Consider the following 18,593-nt stretch of genomic DNA (forward strand, 5'->3'; position numbering starts at 1 on the left):
CTGTGCCTGGTCACAGAAGGTTGTCAGCGGGACAACATACTGTGCCTACAACACCACCAGGAATGCAGTGGTATAGAAAAAAAAAAGGAAGTGGGGTAAGCTGAAGTTCCTCTTTAAGCAGCTCAAGCTGCTAAGTTCTGCATTTATGCAGTCCATCTATGTCTATAGGAACCCAGCAGCTGTATGGACACAGTTGCTTGTCCCAAAATTCCAGCCTTTCAGGTGAGTGGCCCTGAACGCAGACAGTGTGTGTTCAGGGCTGTTCACCCACATGGCTGTCAAACTGGGATGAGAACGGCTGAGTCTGTGCAGCCGCTGAGAGAGAGACAAGCTCATCAGTCTGCTACTTCTTACAGTCTGAGCAAAGGACATGACCTGTTAGGGCTACTTACCTGCAACAGGGCAAAATCAGGTTTCCTGCCCTCCTGCCCTGCCAGACAGGGCTGTGCTATGTGAATCTCAGGACTGGATGGAGTCCTTTGACAGCTAACGCCATTCCCTTAGGTGCACTTTTTATCCTACCCACCCCATCCCTAATTACTTACCTGTCTCCTGACACCACTCCAGTGTTGTCTTGGCTGCAGCACCGCTCCCCTCACTTCCTGGTCTCATAGGAGAGCTGAGCCATAGGCTCCTGCTGTTGTGTCAAACTCCTGTGAGGAGGGAGCAGGGGTGTAGCTTACCAGCGCTGTGTCTATGGCCCTGCTCTGGACAATGCACACACTGGGGCCTCCTTAGCACTCGGCTTGCTAAGGAGTCATCCAGAGGAGGGAAAAGGTGACAGCATCGGCAGGGTTCCAAAATGCCTCCTTCATAAGGACTTGAGATTGGAAAAAATATAAATGGACTAGAAGTGAACTGGACCTTTCATGATATTCCAGTGCAATTACAAGCACGGATCTTATCAGCAGCTGATTTAGCATATATGATTGTTTCATATATGTCAGTTTTTATTTTGTCCATAGTTCCACTTTAAAGTGTTAGTAAACTCACAACAGTAAAATCAGTCTGTATATGCAGTAAAGCATGCTTGTTATGCTCACTATGGAACCTAAAGGGTTAATCCTCTGCCTTGTGCTTGACACTGTCTTCTCTGATTCTCCCCTTCTTTAGCTGTCCCCAATCCATCTGCTGCCCTAGGAGGCACTCTGCACATGCTCAGTTTGGTGTGTATTGCTAGAAAAATTGGTTGTTTTTTTTGTTTTTTTGGGAGGGTGCATGTGATCAGCACAGGGTCAATCAGCACTGTCCAGACTGAGGGTCAAGGGTCATGCAGCCTCATACTACAGTCAGAGGAGAAGGAAAACTCCTAAAAGCTTTAGTCAGACACTAATAGAAGTCATAAGACTGCTATATACTGCAGATAAGAAAGGGGTTTTTAGCCGTTTATATTTACTAAAATAAATGCATTTTCATGTTCTGTGTACTGTGGAAGGCTGGATATGGTAAAAGCAGGGTCCTGGGTTTAGTAACACTTTAAAGACTCACTTTTGAACAAGAATTATTCTGATAGCTCCATCATTTCCATCTTCAGCAAGTAAGCAGTGACAGCTCCCATTTTTTTATGCTAATAACCTTTGGGAATATTACTTCAGAATTTAGGGGGGGCAGACTGTGGCCTCCCCAGAGTACAAAATGGCTCAGTACCAGTGGGAGTAAACAATGCCTCAGGCTTTGTGGTCAGTGGGAGTAAAAATAGTATAGCATTTCTTTCTGGTCAGTAGGAGGAGGAATAGTGGCCCATCATTGGTAGGTATTAGTGGGAACAATAGTGCCCCATTGTTGGTGTCAATGTGAGGAATAGTTCACCATCATTGGTGTCAGTGGGAGAAATAGTGATCTATTATTGTTGTCAGTGGTAGGAATAGTAGGAATAGTGCCCTTTATCATTGGGAAGAATACTGCCCAAAGGGACAGGTAAAGGCAGAAAAGGGCCACATTTTGGAGATCACTGACACAGGGGAAAACTCTATGAGCCCATTCACCCCTACCTGTGTTACCATGTGCAGTGCATGCACACAAAATCGTGTAAATCCAGCCTTGGTCATTGTTGTCCACACTGGAGCCCTACAACGAGTATTCATGTAGTGCTAATTCACGTGTTATTATGGTCTCCAAATCTTGCTTTTTCATTATTACAAGGCAGTCATTTGTTAGAGATTATCTTTCTGCTATTGAACAATGTTAAAGCCTAAGTTTAGGCAAAACTGAAAAAGAAAATCAGCACAAGGGACAGTACTTAGATTTAATGAGAAATGTTCCTTGTGCTGGTACCAGCTATCCTCGTTGAAATCTGAAGCTCTCTGCCCCCCTTCCCCATACCCCAGCATCCTTAAACTTCCGGTCCTGCTGGTGTTATACAGCTACTGGACCTGTTATAGGCACTTGTCAAGATTGCCAACTATACCACCCCTTCCTCCATTCATGGAAGCTGTACTATAGCTTCCATTAATAAAAAGGATCTATAAATGAAGGAGGCAGATTTAAAGAATCTTTGCATTATACACAAGCTTCTATGAACAAATCTCAGCACAAAATAAATGGCATATATAGGTAATATAGGAACAAATAGTTTATTAATGACAGATAAAATCAAAATAATGATATACAATATCAATAAATAAATAGGAGACAATATAAACACACATGGGGCCAGCCCATCAGTTTGAAAATACATTGAACAAGGCACACAGCAATGCCACCTTTCCTCCAAAACAATGTATATGGAACAGCTTGTATGGCTTGTGTGTTACAAAAGTGGCAACTGATATCTCCATTGTTCTTCTGTAAGATCATAATTTTAAAACAGCAACCTTGCAGGATCATGGCCTTCTCTAGGTGTTCTTGGCTATTGTGGGGTCTGCTGTTTTTTTGCTTATCCTCAAGAGATCACTAGAGAGTTGGCGTTAATTTAAAGCGGAGCTCCACCCGAAAGGGAACAGGTACCTGGTTTTGACAGGTTCCCGCTCCCACTTCCGGCTCAGATCGCCGTGGTGAACTTAGCCGGAAGTTAGCCCCCCCCCCCCTCCTTTCCCTGCAGTCCTCTGGGACACATCACAGGTCCTAGAAGACTATGGGATCATTTACAAAGCGCAGCGCAACTCGCACATGCGCAGTAGGAAAAAGGCTGTGAAGTCACAAGGCTTCACTTCCTGTTTCCCTTACTACAGATGCTGGTGCCTGCACCCAAAGCCGATTGAAGAATTCTTCAGTTGCTTTCTGGTTTCTGGCCTAAGCCAAAATGATGTCATACATTACAGGAGTCTTCATGGCATTTTTTTTCTTTCATCATCTGAAAAAAGGGCTCTCTCAGCTAAGCACACCCTCTTGTCTGCATGCCTGTGCTAAGGGCAGATAGATTCCAGAAAGTAAATGCTACATGAATCATCTGCCCTTACTCAAGATAACTACAGCTAGAAGTTATTTCTCAACAAAATAAAGCATGGAGACATGGATGGATGGGTGAGTTTGCTTTGAATATTAAAAATGAATTAAATATCGTTTCCAGTTTATGGTGCTTAGATACAGTTTAGTTCTGATTTAAATCGAGAAAAGTTTTTCTGAACACTTTTTTTAAAGTGACCAATAGAATTGAATAATTGTTTTGACTACTTCAATAGTTTATAGATATCATAGTCTACTCAAAGCCGCTAATTTTGTCTTCTATAGGGTTCTGCATTGCCACCCCCTTAGTAGATAAACCTGCAACTGTTGCTGTTTTAAAAGTAACATTTATGTGCAGTTTATAGTTTACTCTGTAAGTAAATATATATTAAAATATTACATAAATTATATAATTAACATAAATAGTCAGTAATATATTATGTACAACATATTGCCATTTTCATTAGTAGAAATATCTAAGGCTGGGTTCACACTAGTGAGAATTGGATATGGGTTTCCCCGCATCCAGTTCTCACAGCAGGAGATTGTGACCGGCTTTCTATGGAACTGGTTCACATATCTATCTCCGCAGCGGCTCCTGTGCGTTTTGCACAGGAGTGTTGTGCGTCTTTTGGTCCATTTCAGGTCCAAATTCAGCCCAAAAATTCAGGCTGAAATTAGACCTGAAACTCCTGCTGTGAGCCACTCCGTGCTCATATGTGAACCCAGTCTAAATGAGGACTAATATTGTAATAATGTAAACATAAATCAGTCCCAGACACCATTAAAGAGAATAGCAACTGAAAGTAACGCCAGAGAGAACATTTCAAAACATTTCAGTGTTGAAAATGAGGTATTATTTTTTTATGAGGATTTGGAATAGGTTTTTGAATAGATTTTTGAAATGTTTTAGACACTTATATTATGGAAAAAAAGGGAAAAAAAAGGCAAGTTATGGTCCAATAAAAAAAGCTATGTTTGCACCAAGTATCTGATTAGGTCAAGGAGAAAAGGCCATTAAAACAATATATTTGCCTTTACTGTGACTGGGAATTGGCCATAAAAGGTTTGTCTTTTTTGTTGTAAGTATTTCTCAGTCACGTTTTTTCAGTGGACAGTATACCTGTTTTGTCTTCATTTGTTTCAAATATTTACACAGAAATTGAAAATGTTCACTTATACAGTACCTTTTGGTAATACACGGAGATAAGAAAATCCGTTTGCAAATCAGGCAAATTGGAAATTTTTGACTAAATAATAAACCTGAAGAAGTGTTCAATATAAGGAGAATCATACAAGCCATGGATCATGATTGGCTAGATTCTAGAATTGGAGGATTCTCTATAAATCAGATCGCCAACCTGTGATTCTGCTGATGTGATCATCAGTAGCGAAGAGTAAAAAGTTAATTACGATATCAGTGCAAACACGATGCTAAAAAGCCCCTCACTTCTTAGGGCCTGGAATATATCAGTTCCAAATATATGACATATCTAGATACAATTAGGCTAATTTACTAAAGGAATTGAGAATCTTCACATGATAAATTGTTTGAATATTTCCGTTAATTATCCATCCATGTGAAAAGCACATTCCTGTTCACATTGAATACGCAATCATATGGAGAAGAAATAAATGAACAGGAATGTGCTCCACGTGATTGGATAATTGAAGTGAATATTCATACAATGTATTATATGAAGATTCTCAACTTTTTAGGTCTATTTTACACTTGTTGTTGGGGGGGGGGCAGTAAAAATACATCCCCGTCCCGCCTAACAGCCGCCCCCCTTGCCACAATGTTAAAAGCTATTTACTGCAGGTTGCTTTTAACGTAGGTGTATACAAGCACCTAGTAAATCAACCTCAAGTCTGCAAAACAGATTATCTACCATCAAGGCCAGAGTCAAGGCCTAGCAACAGTCCTTGAAATGTAACAGTCTTTATACTTAGGGATGCCAAACACAGATGCATCATTCTGTAAAGATACGTGATTGTCTCTATGTCTTCTCATGTTTCTGGTATCCAAGGATGAACCAGAGTGACCATAATAGCCATGGTCCCAAAGCTAACCATCCACTGTGCAATCTCTGTAAAAATCTTTAGATTTAGTTTTTTTAGATAAATCTTTAGATTTATCTTACATTGACAAGCTAATTGGCTTCTTCACAGCTTCTCAGTATTTTTTAATTACTTTGGAATAAAATTGGCTTGCATACTGGGCGATTCAGCCATGTTTTCCTCTATCCAGCTCAGGTAGTTTGTCATTCGGGTATACACTCCAGGCTTGTTTTTCTTGGCACACTCATCAATCCAGCTTATTACACCATAGAGTACCATTTGGTCATTGTGGTTGCAGATAAGAGGACCACCGGAATCTCCCTAAAAAGAGGTAAGTATAAATGATTAGATGTATGGATTGAAAACAGGTCAAAGCCCATTGTACAAGACTAGACATGTAATAAATTAGGCATTTAAAGTCATATTAAAGGCAGATTTAAAAAAAACAAACAAACATGTCATACATACCTGCTCTGTGTAGTGGTTTTGCACAGAACAGCCCCAATACTCCTCTTCTTAGGCCCCCCGCCGGCGCTCCTGGCCCCTCCCTCTTGCTGAATGCCCCCATAGCAAGCAGCTCATTGATTCACTGGCTCCGATTGACAGTAGTAGGAGCTAATAGCTGCCACTGCTGTCTTAGCCAATGAGGAGAAAAATACCCAGGAGAGCCGCTGCTCTTGTAGACATCGCTGGATCGAGATGGGGCTCAAGTAAGTAGTGGGGGGGCTGCTGCACATGGAAAGTTTTCTACCTTCATGCATAGAATGCATGAAGGTAAAAAACCTTGAGCCTTTACAACAGGGGTGGCCAACCTGTGGCCCATGGGCCACATGTGGTCTTCGGACCCCTTCAGAGCCCTTCTCTCCCTCACGTCGACATTCAGCCGCTACAGGAGGAAAGAATTCAAAATTCAGAACCATTTTATTTTATTGTGGCCCATAGCTGGTTACCAAATCACTTGAGTGGCCCCCGCTCTTCAAAAGGGTGAGCACCCCTGGTTTACAACCACTTGAAGCTCATTTACACAATACAGTTTGACTGTACACTTTACCAAAATGAAGTAATATGAAGATCTAGCTAAACTATCTATTCTATTTGTACCTAATCAAGCAGGCCTTTGTACTACAAAGTTGTTGGTAGGTCTAAAGGAGTTTGTAAAGTCAGATTGTAAAGAGTGTGGTAAGCTTTTGAGCAGGTAACTTAAAGCCCGTTTTGTTTAGTGGTGAGGAAAAAGCTTATAGTCACTTCATCCTTCTTTCCATTAGAAAACTATATGCTTGCCATTGTTTAGCGATGGACTGTTCCTGGTCTATGGAGCCTGCTCTGGGCTTGATGACATCAGGAACAGTCCATTACTCAAAATTGCTGGAGCTTGGGAGTGCTGAGAGGATTAGGTAAGTATATCTCCTTTCTCCTCTCCTCTAGACAAAAACGAGCAGTTAACCCATGCAGTGTGGAGACAGCCCCACTGCATAGGAAAACTATTTTTTTTTTTTTTTTTTGCCTGGAGTTGGGCTGGGTACACACTCCACATATTTGAGGCAGTTCACTACAAGGGTGGCCCTGTCGGTTCTCTCCTGCCCAGCATCCTTTTATTAAAAAAATTTAAAAAAAAAAGGAGCCAAGTGGAAAACTGGTAGGCAAACAGCAGCTGCAATAAATTAGATGCAGCGACTGTTCGGGTAGTCTGATAGGCGCCAGGAGTAGCCCTCAGAATACAATAGGTGCGCTGGGAGATTCCTCCATCCATAGATGGGGGAATCTGCCAGATTGTTTTAGTTCAGCCTGTAAGTTGAACTGAAAATAATCTATGTGTGTATACCCAGCATTAGACTTTTATTGCTAAATGGATTTACCACATTCACAGTTACCTTTAACATCTGTTCACATGAGATAAGAGACAGCTCAAGGCTTACAAACTGATAGCTTTGGCAGGGCATTTTTACTATAACCGGTCAAATATGAACATCCATTCTCCATCTAATATTTCTCTGATACTACTAAGGCAAAAGAGGTTTTCAGCATAAAAGCTAACTTGTTATGTTCTAATTATAATCTTACCTTGCAAGCATCCACCTTCCATGCCGGGTCTCCAGCACAAAACATATTGTTATTGATCAGTTTCCCATAATACTCCTCTGACTGGCATACATTCTGAGGGATTATCTGAACCGTGGAAGACTTCAGGACCTGAGAGTACTTAATGCTATCTGCAGGAAAGGAAAATAACACCAAGTTAGAGGGGTAAGAGTTGACTAAGAATGCAATAATAATTTAGTCAATTAGCAGATAAAATGTACCATAAGCCTCCTTTCCAAATCCAGCAATCTCACACTTTGTTCCACCTTCTAATTTAAGGTCCGGCGGTGGCAAGCAGATAGTCTGAACATGATCGGTCATGGCAGCACATTCTCCAGATTCCGAGCGTATCTTCACCAGTGCTAAAAAAAATAACAGGTTCTGAAGGTTAGAATCCTGGACAATAAAACCGGAATCCCACTGAATCTTAGTCATATACTGGGTATTACATAAAAAGTGTATTGTATCTGTTGTGTTAATAGTACACTGGATCTAATTAAACTTATTTTTCCAGTGCAAGGATAAATAAATGATTAGCTGTTACTTCAATCAAGTTTGTTAAGCAACGTTTGCCTCTTACCAATATCATTGTCCAGAGCATTTGTCAAATCGCTGTAATGTTTGTGACGGATGATTTTCTCCACCAAAAACTTCTGTTCTTTAAACTCATTGGTTTCATCAAGGTTATTCTTTCCCAAAACAATGGCATAGTCCTTGGGTTCAGGAGTCTCACTAAATTAAAACAAATTTAATCAAGTTGTGCATGTAAAGTGAACTTGCCCAACAGATATACTTTATTAGTGGCCCCCAGCTGCCCATATTTACCATATTTTCACCAATCCATTCAGCCACCACAATAAAGTAAAGAAGGCTTCTGCATGCTCTAAAGCTTGAAGCTTACACAGGACCGAGGACTCACTCCCCACCCCCCATATGACAGTGCTAAGTGCCTAAATGTTTAATTGACAGATAGCAAAAGTGTCATATGGGAATGACAGGTAATAAGTCACATAATCTACTATAACTGGAGGCATCAGTTATTTCTTTCCACTCCCAACAGCCAAATGTACAAGCTGAAAAGTTAAGGAAGTATAAGGAGCTGATGGGGCTGCCATTGAAATAAACCTGTTGCTTTGCCCTGCATGCACAAGGCAATGGCTCATTTTAGTAATATGGATAACATTCTTTCTAAGTAATACTGTGGATCATGGGTTTTGTCACTCACATACATAGAGCTAGTATGTAGTAATTCTTAGCAATCAATCAGATTTAGGTGTACTGTTGTTACATTAGATAATATATATTTCCAATATACTACTACTAAGGGCACTTTGCACTTGTGTTATTTAGGGGTTAATTTAATAAAGGCATATAGACTGTGCACTTTGAAAAGTGCAGTTGCACCCTGCAAGTGCAATTGCTTCAGAACTTAGTAAATGAGGTAAAACTTCACTCTGCAAAGAATACCCAATCACATGCAAGAAAAAAAACAGCATTTTCGCTTGCACATGATTGGATGATGGAAGTCAAAGTTTCTTCTCATTTACTAAGCTCTGGAACAACTGCTCTTGCAGAGTGCACCTACTCTTTGCAAAGTGCACAGTGTATCTGCCTTTAGTAAATCAACCCCTTAATGTCATGAAAGGAACACATTCACGAATGAATGAAATCAAATGATAAAGCCAATTAAAATGATCTGTTGCTAGATAAAAGCCAGAAAAGCATAATGAATAATCACTTACCCGTCTGGAAAACAATGTGCTGCAGTGACCACCCAGCAGGGATGAATAAGACTTCCTCCACACTGAAAGAAGAGTTGCTGTCTGTTTCTGCGGCTGACTTGGTAGAGCATGGCTATCCATGGCTGGGATTCAATTGGACTGCTCATCCCACCAACAATTTTTTACAGCTTGTGCTGGCGGCGGCCACAAGAAGGTTCTGCATTGTAAAAATAAACTAAGGTCACTGTGGTTCATTGACAAAGTCATAGATATCAGCCATAAGTTAAAAAGAACATAATATGATATCTGCATTTGGGTTAGAGTCCCAGCTTGGGCTTGTTTAAAGAAGCTGAACTGATGATGCACAATGTTCCAGCAAATCTGCAAATATTTAACACCAACCTATTTTTTCCAATGTTGTCGATACTGTTGTCGCTTCCGATTCACATTTTGGGATCTGACAAAACATAGTGGAAATCCCTTTGGGTCCCCTGAAGTAGCACCATGGTCTCATTCCAATCTCTGGGTTTCTGCAAGAGAAAAAAAAAGATGTAAAGGCTGCATCATCAGAAAGCATCTAGTACATAGGATTTCACAGCAATGTACGATATTTCTACATATAGCACAGACTGATGTACATACCCAAACCTAAGGAATTCAAAATAAGGAATATGTATAAATAAACTTATGTATAAATACATAAGTGGTTCATATAGTGAACTTGGCGTTGAGGTCATCACAGAGGACAAGGGAGCAATCTTTATGGAGGAAAGGATATTTAATCTCCAAACACAGAAAGGTTTCTTCACAGTAAGAGCTGTGATAATGTGGATTAGACTCCCTCCAGAGGCGGTTATGGCAAGCTCAGTAGATTGCTTTAAGAAGGGCCTGGGTTCTTTCCTAACTGTACATAATATAACTGGGGACTAACATTTTTAAGTAAAGTTGATCCAGGGAATATCTGCTTGCCTCTCATGGGATCAGGAAGGAATTTTTTCCCCTGCTAGAGCAAATTGGATCATGCTTTGCTGGTTTTTCTTTTCTTCCTCTGGATCAACTGTGGGTTTAGGATTGTGTTTATGGGATTGTATGATTTTTTCCCTCCTTTTATTGGTTGAACTGGATGGACTTGTGTCTTTTTCAACCAGACTAACTTTGTAACTATGTACTGTAACTATGTAACTATGACTAACCATAAACATCCAATTTTAGAATGCTAACTATTCCAATCAATACACGCAAAAAAGTTTCATAGTGATATGCGCTTCTTTTATGGTCATGTTTTAGTCTTTCAGGCTTATATATGAAACTTTGATCTGCACTTTCTATACAGCAGGTTGCCGTTGTGGCGGAGGAGTCTTTTGGCATTTCATCCACATAAACACCACTGAAATAACCTGTACAACAACACTGCTTTGGTTTAGTTAGACTCCTCAGCACAAAATAATTTAGTCTTACTGGTGAGCTTCTTTGTTCCTGTCAACGGGAAAGAAGAGCAACGAGTCATACACAACCCAGATTGTGATTTATCTATACTGAGTTTGCCTGGAGCATTTTATTGCAGTAACTTACTGAATAGAAAGCCCAATTAAATTATCACACAGTTATCTTTTTAAAGTCCTGATCCTCCTCCCAATTTTGCATTATTTTTTACTTGGAACTGTCTGCAAATACCTTATTGCTTCCAAACTTTTTATTCTAGTGCTCTGTGCTGGCAGAGCTGAGTAGCAGCCACCCCACCAATAACAAGCTCATATAGACTTATACTGCAGAAAAGGGGAGAGAGACGGTTCTTAGTGCTGATTACTGAGGGCACTAGTTGTTATTCTTGTACCTGTTGGACTAGACCAGGGATATGCAATTAGCGGACCTCCAGCTGTTGCAAAACTACAAGTCCCATCATGCCTCTGCCTCTGGGTTTCATGCTTGTGGCTGTAAGAGTCTTGCTATGCCTCATGGGACTTGTAGTTCTGCAACAGCTGGAGGTCCACTAATTGCATATCCCTGCAAATTTAGACACCCTGAAAAACTGATGTAATAGTAGAATTAAGTTGTTAGTATATAAATGTCCATCTGCCTGCAGATCTATTTCCAGGGCTTGAATTGAGCTTTAACCATTGAGACATGTAGAACATTACCTGCAATAGTTGTGCTTTCCTAGACCAAGCTTTAAGGCATCCTTCATGTTGGCATTGAAATAATGATTTTTCAAGAGTGGGGAGTCCCAGCGCATGCAGGTATAGTTGTGAGTGGTTCGGGATGCAGTGCCTCTGTAGTTCTGGCCCCTGTCTTTGTAGCATGTAGCTTGCATGTCTGTAAGAAAAGTGTCACTGTGAACTCAGAATCACACAAAAATGTATTTAATGGAAAAGCAGCAGCAATTAAGGTATTAGCTATATACCTCTTTCACAGTGCTGTCCATCATATCCTGTAGGGCAGGCACACCTGTAGGGTCTACGGTGGGTTCTGCGATACAAACAGCTACCTCCATTTAAGCAGACACAATCTGAAGAGAGAGAGGAAAAAATGACATAAACAAATAGAATATAATTCAATACCATGTGTATGTTTTCACAAGGAACATTAATATGTTGCCGTCAATCTGATTAAGCCACCTTACTTGATAAATAAAATAAAAAATTCCATTGCAGCAGTTACATTGTTAAAAAAAATGTTATCTATAATTTGATTAAATATTGGATATTATTATAGGATATCCAAAGATTTTGAACAGAGAGGAGAGGGATTATTGTTTTTATTGCTGTCTGTGCGACCATTAAGGAGACTCCCCCTCTCTATTTGTGGCTGCCCTGCTGAATTCTGAATAGAGGAGGTAAGCCACTCTGTACAAGCGCCATTCAGAGAATGCTTTGCATTTATTGAATGAATGCAAAACATTCTCTGATCAGATGAGATTAAGAGACAGAACAGTGGTGTCATGCTCTATACCTCCTCCAATTAGAGAATGCTTTGCATTCATTCAGAAAATCTAAAGCATTCTCCTAATGGTGCTTGTGCTGAGCAGCTGAACTCCTGTGTTCAGAATGTAGTAGGACACCTGCTTGGCATAGGATGTGGAAGAGAGTGGAGATCACTGGTGTAGTGGTGTCTACTACATTGATTTCTAGCTTCCAGAGGCATCAGACAGGTATGAGATATACATAGTTACATTAGTCCAAGCTGGACCAATGTAATTATGTATAAAATATCCATACACTGGAATTCTTCTTTAATTAGTTTGCAATAATGAGCACCTCCAAGTATCAAACACTCCTGTGATCATGAACATAGATTTTTCAGTTAGCTGGAAAATCTCTATGTGATCAGCCACTACAAATGGCATAAGCCAATTCAAGCCAGCCAGATGAATGGCTTAGTATGGGTCCTTCCTCTATATGCTCTTAGTATGGGTCCTTCTTCTATGTGCTCTCAGTATGGATTCCTCCTCTATGTGGTCTTGTTATGGGTCCTTCCTCTATGTCAGGGGAATTAAACTCAATTTTATCAGCATCAGCAATATGGTTGCCCTCAAAGGTCCCTTTGTAACTGAGGTGCAAAATGTACAGAGTGGAGGGTTCAGGAGTGCATTACGTACAGTGTGCAGAGTTCAGGATTACGCTACATACAGAGTGTAGAGTTCAGGAGTGCACTGCGTACAGAGTGCAGGGTTCAGGAGTGCACTACGTACAGAGTGCAGGGTTCAGGAGTGCACTACGTACAGAGTGCAGGGTTCAGGAGTGCACTACATACAGAGTGCAGGGTTCAGGAGTGCACTACGTACAGAGTGCAGGGTTCAGGAGTGCACTACGTACAGAGTGCAGAGTTCAGGAGTGTGTTATGAACAGATTGCAGCGTTCTGGGGTGCACTATTTACAAAGTGGAGGATTTAGGGGTGCGCTATGTACAGAGTGCAGGGGTGCGCTATGTACAAAGTGCAGGGTTTAGGGGTGCGCTATTTACAAAGTGCAGGGTGTAGGGGTGCACTAAGTACAGAAAGCAGGGTTCAGAAGTGTGTTATATACAGAGTGCAGGGTTTAGGGAGCACCATGCACAGCCCCCCAACCCCCCAAATAAGCTTCCTCGCATCTCTCTCACCCACCTGGCCTGGCTCTAGTACCTTCCTGTGTAGGCCGCTCTGCCTCGGCTTGCAGGGAGATCTTTCTTTCACTCAGATTCTGGAGATCTGTCCTCACTATGCCCTGCCTTGAGTGTGTGTAGGGATCTGTTAGTTCCAGAAGCCGCTGAGAGGAAAGCTGCCCCTTCTAAACAAAGCAACCTTCTGTGTTTACAAGTGACAATGAGGATCAGAAGTGGAGGGTGAGAGCCAGAGGAGGCTGAATGAAATTCTGGCATGTTCTGGCTGCAAAACTGGGTGCAAGGGCAGCATAACAAAAGGCCTGGCAGGCCCGATTTGGCCTGTGTTTGACATATGTGCTCTATGTGCTCTTAGTATTTGTCCTTCCTCTATGTGGCCCAAAACACTGTGCAGAAATAGATGTTGAAAGTAGCCTTTATATTAGATATACTTCATTTCAATAGACAATATTTATATATTACCTACCTTCTGAATTGCTTGTTTTTATAGAGAACGTCTGGAACACAAAAAAATATTTTAATCAGTAACAGAATACATTGCAGCTGAAAACAGAGGTACATGATGCCCAAAGAAACTTACCGATTCCAGTCCACTAATAAGCGCACAAGCTAAGGCTAAGGTCAGGATAAGCTTCATCTTCTCCGATGTGATCTCCTTGTCGCTGGAATGAAAATATATACTTAGAGTGCCGTTTATGACAAGTTATACGAGATCCATAAAAATTTTTTTGTGTTTGTAGAGGAGATCATTAAAATATTAGGGGACTCACTATATATTCATCAGACCAAAAAAAAAATGCAGTTCAAACAGCCAATGAATATATAGTATATGTGCTCTAAATGAAGCATGATTGCATTGTTGTCAAGTACAGTAGACTGAATGTAGAAACCACTTTTACTATTTTACATTTGTACTATCACTGACAACCACGCCAAGTGGCGACAGCTGATATATTTCTGTTCTAGGTTTAAAGTGTATGCCAATCATTTTTATATTGTAATTATAGAGATTGGGGAATGGTAGTATCCCTGTTGCATTTTTACTTAAATCTGGGGCTTCCTAAGAGATCACTCCTTACTTCCTGTCCTGCTGACAGTGGCTTCACCAGACAGGAAGTGAGGGGAAATTACCAAAAGCAATACAGAAAAAAATATACACCTTTATTTAAAATAGGGAAAATGAAAACCTGTCAGATTTCTATTTCTCGTTGTGTCCCTGCTTATTTAAAAAAAAAAGTGTTTATTTCTCTCTGTGTTGCTGTTGGAGATTTTCCCACACTTCCTGTCTGGTCAGCATATAAAAATATATATACACTATATATCGCACAGAGCAATCTGAAAAACCTCAATTTCTATACTGCCTCTATATACCTTTTATGCTGCTTTCTACCAGTAAGGCCTCTTTCACACGGGGCAGATCAGTCATGATCCGCCCCGTGAACACACGCTGGCTCAGCGGGGATCGCTCCGCCGATCCCCGCTGAGCAGGAAGATGACAGGTGCATCGCTGCACGCTGTGCAGCGACGGACCTGTCAGAGCGCCGCTCTCCCCTATGGGGGGATCGGATGATGACGGTCCGTAGTGTCCGTCGTCATCCGATCCGATCCGAAAACGGAGGGAAAAGTAGGTTTTTCCTCCGTTACACTTTTCGGATCGGAGCGGGGTCGGATGTCAGCGGACGTGTCACCGCTGACATCCGACGCTCCATAGGGATGACTGTATGTCCGTTTTTCATCCGAAAACGGATGGATGAAAAACGGACATACGGATCATCCGTGTGAAAGAGGCCTAAGACTCCAATTATCCAAAGCAATATATTTAAAAAGACAAGACAAATTCTATAGCATCTCAGACTGTGCTATACAACACCATAACTGTACCAAATAAAAGAGATTTCCCTTAAATATTCCCCTAATTTTTAACTTTTAAGAGAGCGCAGGATAAAGGGTCCGCTAGGCCTTTAGTAAAACAATCTGTAATGTGCTAATCTTTTTGATCAAAAAGTTTATTAGGCTGTATTATAGTTTTGCATTATTACTTTTTTTCAAATGTAAGTGACACTAAATTCTTTTTCATGAAAAATATATTTTTATAGAAGTATGTATTCTTAATTTTAAAGAAGTACTTCTTTTGCTCTCAGCCTACTGTAAAACTCCAAATTCCTTTTTTTTTGTTATGATATGACTTCCTATTAGAGGGTGGTTACATTGGTTCTCTATGGTCCCACTGTATATTGGCACATAGCCATCTTTTCTTGCTGGCTCCCAAGATGGACTATGGGATTTGTAGTGTGCACAGAGCACTTCACATGACTGCAACTAGAGCGCACTGCTTATTTCAAACACATGGAAGTGAGATGGAAAAGAAGAGGTTCAGAAGCTTGTGGAGGACATTACAGGGGTGTAGAAAAACATAGTAGAAACCAATTTCATAAAAAATAGATTACAGGGCCATTAAGTAACGGATTTGTGTGTGAATGATTTTTGGAGAATTTGGAGAAATTGTTTAGTGTCACTTTAATTCTAGTTGGAACATAAGATTCTAAGCATATTTTTTCAGAATGGTACCTTGGTTAACAATATTGTAATAAATGTTTGTTCATTGGAATTACCGTATTTATCAATGCACCCTGCTCAGTGCCCATCTGCAGCCTCTAAATTGCCCATCAATGCACCCTGCTCAGCGCCCATCTGCAGCCATTAAATTGCCCAGCAATGCAGCCTGTTCAGTGCCCATCTGTAGCCTATAAATTGCCCAACAATGCAGCCTGCTCAGTGCCCATCTGCAGCCATTAAATTGCCCAACAATGCACCCTGCTCAGTGCCCATCTGCAGCCATGAAATTGCCCAACAATGCAGCCTGTTCAGTGCCCATCTGCAGCCTCTAAATTGCCCATCAATGCACCCTGCTCAGTGCCCATCTGCAGCCATGAAATTGCCCAACAATGCAGCCTGTTCAGTGCCCATCTGCAGCCATGAAATTGCCCAACAATGCAGCCTCTTCAGTGCCTGTCTGCAGCCTCACCTTTCCCATTATTGCAGCCTCGCCAGTGTTGGATTATCCCTGCTGTCTCCGAGGGAAGAGGAGGAGAAGCGAGCACAGCTGAATTACACAGAGCCGCGATCTCCTGTGTACCTTGCGCTCTGTCACTAACAGCCCCGCCTCCTGGCCCTGCTCATATGATAGACAGAACAGTGGCCCAATGCAGGGCCAGGAGGTGTGGCTGTAAGTGACGGAGCGCCGGGTACACAGGAGATCGCGGCTCTATGTAATTTAGCAGCGCTCGCTCCTCTTACCTCAGAGATAGCAGGGATCGGTGTATAACACACACCCACGATTTTCCCCTGATTTTAAGGGGGGAAAGTGCATGTTATACGCCAATAAATATGGTATCTTTACAATGATAATAATAAGAAGAGGGTGACAAAAAGCAAAAAAAAACCCATAAAACATTAAATGCGCAGTCTGTACTTTGTCTAGGGTACTGGACCTCTAAGGCTTAATGTACATGGAACGTTTTACAACCTCCCCTGAATGATTTAACTTGACAGATAGTAAACAACATTTAAAAACGTCTGTTTTGCCACGTTTACATGGTGCGTTTAGCCATGTTTGCGTTTAGAAGCGTTTTTTTTTCCAAATAGTAAAAATGTAAAACACCAGTAAACGAAACACGAGTTACTGCGTTTACACTCGTTTACAAGCTGTTACAGGCGTTTCAGATGCCTCTGAACATCCATCCTGAACGCATTTTTTTTTCAACTGTCTAGAAAAGTCAACTGCCTAGAAACGACGACCCTGTGTACATGTACTGATAAGATTCAGGGGCAGCTGGAAAAAAAAACTTCCGTTTATCAGCAGCAGTGTATACGAAGCCTTAGAGAAACATTATATCTAGCTGACTATGCAAAGCCCTGTTATTGATTCTAAAAAAAAGTGTTTACTGGTTAAAATGTAACGGTAAGATATCACTTGGCTTATATTTAGATTCTGTTATCTCAAAGATGTTACTTTTCGGGGACATCCGCACTTCTGTAGCTACTGATTTTGATTAGTAAAGCTACTATAGGACTTTAGGTGTTTATTAGATAATGCACCCAACATAAAACCGATATCTGTGAGCATTTTTAATCAGTAAAAAAAACATAACGAATTGTCTGAAAGCATTAACACATAATTAGTTGCTACCAGTAATAAGCACAGCCACGCAAGGGAATTTGAGCTTAAATGACCCCAAACCATGGGGTGATTGGTAACACTCCATTCTATAAAGGGGGTACATTGATAAGGTTAGAAACAGTAGTCTGTGTAAAGCTGCTCATACACCTAAAGCTCACCACACATGTTACAATCTATATAATCTCCTTTAGATCTAGTGCAACTGTCTGCCTGATTGGATACAAATTGATTGGTTAGATTAGGTAGATCCTTATAGTACATCCTTTTGGTAAATCTAAAGTTGACTGTACAAAGATTGTATGGTCAGATTGGAATGTGTATGGTGACCTTTACAATTTGATTTTACAATCTTTCTACAACCTCTACTTTTTTGAATTAAGAATACTCAACAATTATGTAATATAAGGGTCCGCCTAAACAACATATTCACCTTTTATCCAATCAGGCAGGCCCTTGTCATACATAAATGTTGTTAAGCGCTGTGCAAACTGTTGGTGTTATATAAAACCTGAATAATAATAATAATAACATGATCTGAAGCTTCTCTACATCTTATATTCTTGAATGCTGGTAATTGATTTAATCACTGCTGTAAAATAATCTCTTCCATTTCTAGTCCTCATCATGCTGAAATTGTTCACATCATCCCAGACTGGAATAAATCCTCATACGTTTTATGTCCAAAGAGAGCACTCACCACTCAGAGGTCCAGCTTTCACCTTGCAGCTGTCTGCAGATGTTTCCTCTATGTTTGCTTTCAGTTGTCTCTGTCCTGCAGTAGATGGGACTGGGTGCCTTATAATGCTCAGCTCTGCTCTCTGATTGGCTGGCATTGTGCCTTAGGCGTGGCAGCCCGTCATTGTGCAGAGGCTGTACCGCAGGCTCATCATCCTGTACATTAACTCTTTGTAAACACGAGAACGTGTCTGTGACTCAACTATAGGGGATTCACACCGGTTTCGTAGGAAATGAACCGATTAACACAACACATTCCAGACAAAATACTAAAAAAGGAAACACAAGCCAAAAATAATTGTTATGAATTTTCACAAGCCAGTCTTCACCTTTTTTAT

At 40.9% G+C, this 18,593-nt stretch overlaps 1 pseudogene; it reads right to left on the bottom strand.

Moving 5' to 3' along the window:
• Positions 1-2,554: 2,554 nt before the first annotated feature.
• Positions 2,555-18,367, bottom strand: LOC141106201 (urokinase-type plasminogen activator-like; annotated as a pseudogene).
• Positions 18,368-18,593: the final 226 nt, after the last annotated feature.

The sequence above is a fragment of the Aquarana catesbeiana genome, linkage group LG08 (genome assembly GCF_042186555.1).
Source record: "Aquarana catesbeiana isolate 2022-GZ linkage group LG08, ASM4218655v1, whole genome shotgun sequence".
In the NCBI taxonomy this organism is placed as follows: domain Eukaryota; kingdom Metazoa; phylum Chordata; class Amphibia; order Anura; family Ranidae; genus Aquarana; species Aquarana catesbeiana.